Genomic DNA, 4,886 nt, shown 5'->3' with positions numbered 1-4,886 from the left:
CTGATCTCCTTCAGAATGGACTGCTTGGATCTGCTTGCAGTCCAATTATTGTGTTATTCGTTTTGTCATGTGCCTCCTTTACTTTTGCGCATTCTGCCTTGACTGATGCTTTCTCTATCTAGGTGCTGGGCCTGATGTGAGGTTATTTTTCTTTGCCAGCTTATTGGGAATTACTCCTGCAGTGGGGCATATGTGTGTCTCCTCCACTGGTCCAAATGCAGAAACAGGCAGGCTGTCAGTCTCCTGACCAGGACACCTGGAAGAAGCTTCCATGCGTTCTGGTCTCTTTCATCTCTCCCACGCTCCCAGGCCAAGGAGCACTCGCCCATTATTCCAGATCCTTCTTGATTTCCTCAGGGGCAGGCACATGGTCACGCCTTTCCACCTGAGGCTGATAGCACTGTGGCTGTGGTTGTCCACCTGGGTTTCCCAGTGCTGGTGTCCGGGTGCTGACCCAGCCCTGGGCAGAGCCTCACCTCACGTCTTTCAGGAGCCCACAGCTTTCCTTGGCTCTGGTTGCCTGTTGCCACCAGTAGCCATTTGACTCAAGTGGGCCAGAATGATTGAAACTGGTGCTAGGAAAGGAGGTCATCATCTTCCTGGAATCCCCAGGGTCCTGGATATTTTTTAATCCTTTTGAATATTCTTCATATGTCCCATTTTCCCATTAAATGTAATGTATATCAGCACTAATTTTACATTTTTTTAACTGGTCACCTCCATTCAAAATTTTGTCTTTGTATCTAGGGTTCTGGAATAGGTCTTCACCTGACTCTAAAAAAGTTAATATATTTGCATATCTGGGAATGTCATTTTGGTGATTTTCCACATAAGCAACACCTTGATTCATTCACCTGTTTATAAGTGAGATTTCTTCACTTTCTGGCCTCAGTTCATCCATAGGGGAAAATGTTTCTCTGACTTTTTATTTTTTCTATTCCTTAATATAACAATGTTTTCAAATTGTATGTTTGCAAAATTATTTTTACTTGCAGCCAATTGTTTTTTAAAACCTGAGACATGGGTGATGCCTATTTCTAAGCTTAATTACTATTTTATTTATATTTGCAATTTTTTAATTTACATTTTCAAATTACCAATGCCAACATGCATTCATCCTGTGTTATTCTTTGGAAAATGCTGTCATTTGTAGATTTATTATCCCTGGTTGTCATATTTTTTGCTGATTTTTTAATATCTACATTTATTCCTTTGGTGACCAGGATATGGTTATCACTTTCATCGTCTACTTTGTTGATTCAGCATTTTGTCATGAGGCCTGCTTTGTTATGCTTTTCAGTAAAATTAACATGTTTGAACTGCTTACCATGGACTAGAAATAGATGCAATAACATTATTTTATAGTAGACCTTTAGCATGATGTTATATAGCTCCAGGGGCACCATTTATGTTATATTCCCCTGGGTTGTACAATGGGATGTTTCTGACTAGCCTAGGATGTACCATTAACCTCAATTTACATATGAAGAGACCTGTTCGGAGACAGTGAGGGATTTTTTTCCTGGTCTCATGGTGAATAAATAACCAAACAAGTTTGAATCCCAGATCCTCGGACTCTCACATTCTATCCACTCCATCACCCAACAGCCTCTCATAATAACCAACTCTTGGATGCTTCCAACGGTGATTTTATTTGGTCTATTGCAGATTTCATTTTGTTTTTTATTTTATTCTGGATTATTCTTCCTTAATAGATGTCCTGTCCCTTTTTATCTCTTTGAGAATAGATTTTATCCCTTTTCTAAAAGCTTCTTGTAGCAAATCTATTTTGGGGTTATGTTTATCTCTGAGCTCTCACAGTTTTATTCTACTTTAGTGCTGTAAAAGCTTTTCAGTGATCCAGATTATTTTTGTTCTGTTTACTCACCCTACCTTCACCTATGTGGCTTTGTGTTTCTGCAGAAAATGACCTTTGTGTGAACTATTTTATATATATATTGAAATAAATATGTATAAATATATGCATATATTATATTAATAAACAAATATATGTGTAAGTAAATAAATAGAAACCTCAAATTAATAGAGTCAAGAGACCAGCAGGGGGAGCTGTCACACACTGTGATGAGGGCAGAGTCCATCAGAAAGAGAAAGAGTCCTTCCTGGGAAAGACTCAGGCAATGAAAAGCCATGGACAGTTTGTTTAGTACAGCCCTCCCAGCTTCCTTTTCCCTTTATAAAAGGTGGTCTTTCCCCCTTGCCATCAGGAGACTTGTATGTGGCTCACCATGTTTGCAGACCCTGAATAGCAGTTCTCTGCTGATTCCAAATAAACTCATCTTTGCTGGAGAAATACGTGGCAGTTTATTTGTTAGAGGTTATGTGTACACATACATGTATACACACACACACATATGCATATGCATACACATACACAAATATACATACACATACATACGAATTAAGATGTAGCTATCTACATAGTTTTTGCTTGCTTGCTTGTCTATTGGCCGTTGGGAAATACATATCTGCATAACATGGCAAATCTGTGAGCTTATATTAATAGTGCAAGGTGTCTGAAAAGGATGATTGCCCCTGAAGAAACAATACTCTATTCTTTTTGTTGCCTAACCTTCAAATGACCCAGCTCTTCATAAGGTAGGGCCACTTCCCTACATCTCAAGTTCATTGTATGATTTCCAACAAGTTCTATTATTATCACTGTTACTTTAATTCTAATTCTAAAGCTCCTCTTCAAAATATGGGGATTAACTTATTTTGGAAACTATATTTTCTGAGTAGATGCTCAAGGTACTGTGAATAAAAACTGCTCAGAACCTGCAAAATATCCACTTCCCTGACATCTCTTCAAAATAGACATGGGTTTACTTTATTAGATTTCCTGCTTGTCTGATAACACTTGAGGAATATTCCATTTGCTCATTTAAACTACTCTGTTTTGAAGTGTTTTGCTTGAAGCAAAAATAAAAGCTAAATTAATCACGGCTGCATATTCCTATCCAGTGACTTATGTGAAATGAAATTGATGACTGGGTCTTGTGTTATACAGATGGTTCTTGCTATGGAAATAAACTCCACATGTGAAAATTCACTTTGGCTAAATATATAAAGGAAAATATTTACCTGTTCCCAATCATAGTTAGTTAATAAGGTAGATTTTGGCCCCACCTTCTGCTGTCAAATAATTCTGATAAAAATAGTTCAGAACAGTTCAAAATTACATCTTTGCTGTTTGCATTTATAATTTCTTAGATATGCTTCACTGTTGAATAAAGGGGTCAAACCTTCAGAGTGAGCAATTTTCAACACAGTAATTCAAAGGTTAGCAAGCAAGCCTTTTAAAGTTATGTTTGTGCCTATAAACAATATTCCGATAATTCATTTATGTAAGTTTTTAGTCAAGATCCAATTTTGGTGTTTAGATTCTTCTCTCCTTCCTTCCAGAAACATTATATAAGCAGTGAAATACAGGCTTACAAGGTCCCCTATGTTACACTACCTCCTAAGAACACAAAGCAGGTCACCTGGTTGGACAGGCATCACAGGCAGCTTGAGGATATTTACTAAAAGATGTGATGTAGAGCAAAGGAAAAATATCAGGAAAAGTCTAAAGAAATGAATAAAGAAGCGTGGAAAGCCTCAGAACGGTAACAAAGTGGTTTATATTGTGTTCATTAAAAACAACACCTAGACAGGCCCTCCTATCTCACCCCCAGGTGAGCTTACCTCATGAGTCACTGTGTTAGGCCCAAGCAAACAGGCCCTATCAAACTGATGTGGAAATATCTCAGACATCAAGACTCAGACACAAGTCATTAAGAAACCTCTGGCACTTAAGTATACTGATAAGGGCAACTTAGATGGAATTTCCCATCCCATCTACAAAATTGAGGAGTCTTTAAGTATGGAATTAATGACAAAGAAGCTCTGTCAGAGGAAGTTTGACCTTATAACTCATAAGGAGCTAAAAATCATCTTCCCCACAGCAATGAGTTTTCTTATTCAAAATTCCAGTATGTGTAGCTTTCTTAAACTATGTCCTTCCTTTAACAGTATTGGCTGTTGTTCACCACACTTTGGGAATGAATTGACAAAGAGGAATGAAAATTTGGAAATAGAAAATAAAAGTGGAGCAAAGGACAGAGAAGATAAAAGATTTCTTTAACACAGTCTTGGCAAGAGGAAGGAACCTGAGAAATTGGAGGTCCTAGGACTGAGTTGAAATGTAACAGCATTGGAAGATCATCGTCATGGAGAACCTGAGATACATCCTTTGTGCTTTGGACAGGATCCTTGAAAAATAACTCTTCAAATATCCCAAACATCTAAACTGTTACCCCAATCATCCACCACTTGTGCATTGCCCAGAGGTACCATATATATGACTGCTGGAACAAGCCCTCTCCACCCCTTAAGGATGTCAGTAAACGAATAAAAATCAGTGCCAGTAGCAGGAATCTCACAGGTCCTTTTAGCCCTTTACCACTGGCTTTTGTTTCAAATCACCATTTCTAGTTTCTGAGCTCATTAGTATTTGGTCAACCATTTTCAGTTTTTGTAACATATTTACTCTTCTCAACCAGAGTTGTAGCCCGAAATCTCCCCTCTTTCTGGTCAGTATAGAAGTCACTGCATTTCTGCATCTTGGACAATGAGCTGAGGGGCAGAAGAAGTGAATTAGCAACTGAGACATCTAATCAGAAAGGATGCCAATTTGAATGTAGGACCAGACACAGAAAAATATCCCTCAGGATGCATCTTACCGAATTTGGATTCCTACCTATCTTAGATCCAAAAGTTTGAAAAAGATGAAAAACATATGGGTTGTAAGGTTTTATCTACCTCCCAAATGCCCAAAACCCTGTGTTAAACTCTCAGGACAAAGAAGTAATACTCAAAATACT

Source organism: Bos indicus x Bos taurus, chromosome 9 (assembly GCF_003369695.1).
Source record: "Bos indicus x Bos taurus breed Angus x Brahman F1 hybrid chromosome 9, Bos_hybrid_MaternalHap_v2.0, whole genome shotgun sequence".
In the NCBI taxonomy this organism is placed as follows: Eukaryota; Metazoa; Chordata; class Mammalia; order Artiodactyla; family Bovidae; genus Bos; species Bos indicus x Bos taurus.
Note: the sequence above shows the minus strand (reverse complement) of the source record.